This window comes from Penaeus monodon, chromosome 30 (assembly GCF_015228065.2).
Source record: "Penaeus monodon isolate SGIC_2016 chromosome 30, NSTDA_Pmon_1, whole genome shotgun sequence".
Classification (NCBI taxonomy): Eukaryota; Metazoa; Arthropoda; class Malacostraca; order Decapoda; family Penaeidae; genus Penaeus; species Penaeus monodon.
Genome location: NC_051415.1, coordinates 23681063 through 23681296, shown reverse-complemented (window position 1 = coordinate 23681296; position 234 = coordinate 23681063). Strand labels below are relative to the sequence as shown.

The 234-nt window shown below is 34.6% G+C and overlaps 1 long non-coding RNA gene across 2 annotated transcripts in view; it reads right to left on the bottom strand.

Annotated features, from left to right (window-relative positions):
• Window positions 1-234, bottom strand: part of LOC119592653 — a 4168-nt gene that overhangs the window by 1741 nt on the left and 2193 nt on the right. For both annotated transcript variants that reach the window (XR_005230447.1, XR_005230448.1), the window contains exon 2: window positions 50-127. This is a non-coding gene — a long non-coding RNA (uncharacterized LOC119592653). The remainder of the gene's footprint in view (window positions 1-49; window positions 128-234) is intronic.

Here is a 234-nt window from a genome sequence, read left to right as displayed (position 1 = left end):
GTGGAACAAAAAATCAATATTGCGAAAGTTGATTCCGTAGTAATATTACCTGAGGAAGACAACCGCCATAGTAATTATTCCAGCAATGGCCAGTATGTACACGTGTTTCTGATTCATACTGAATTCTCTGAAAAATTAGTAAAAATTATGTAAATGTTAGTGTACATATCTGCGGTCCTTTTCGCCAGTAAAGAATCAACTAAATCAACTGAACTGCAATTGTGATCGTATTAC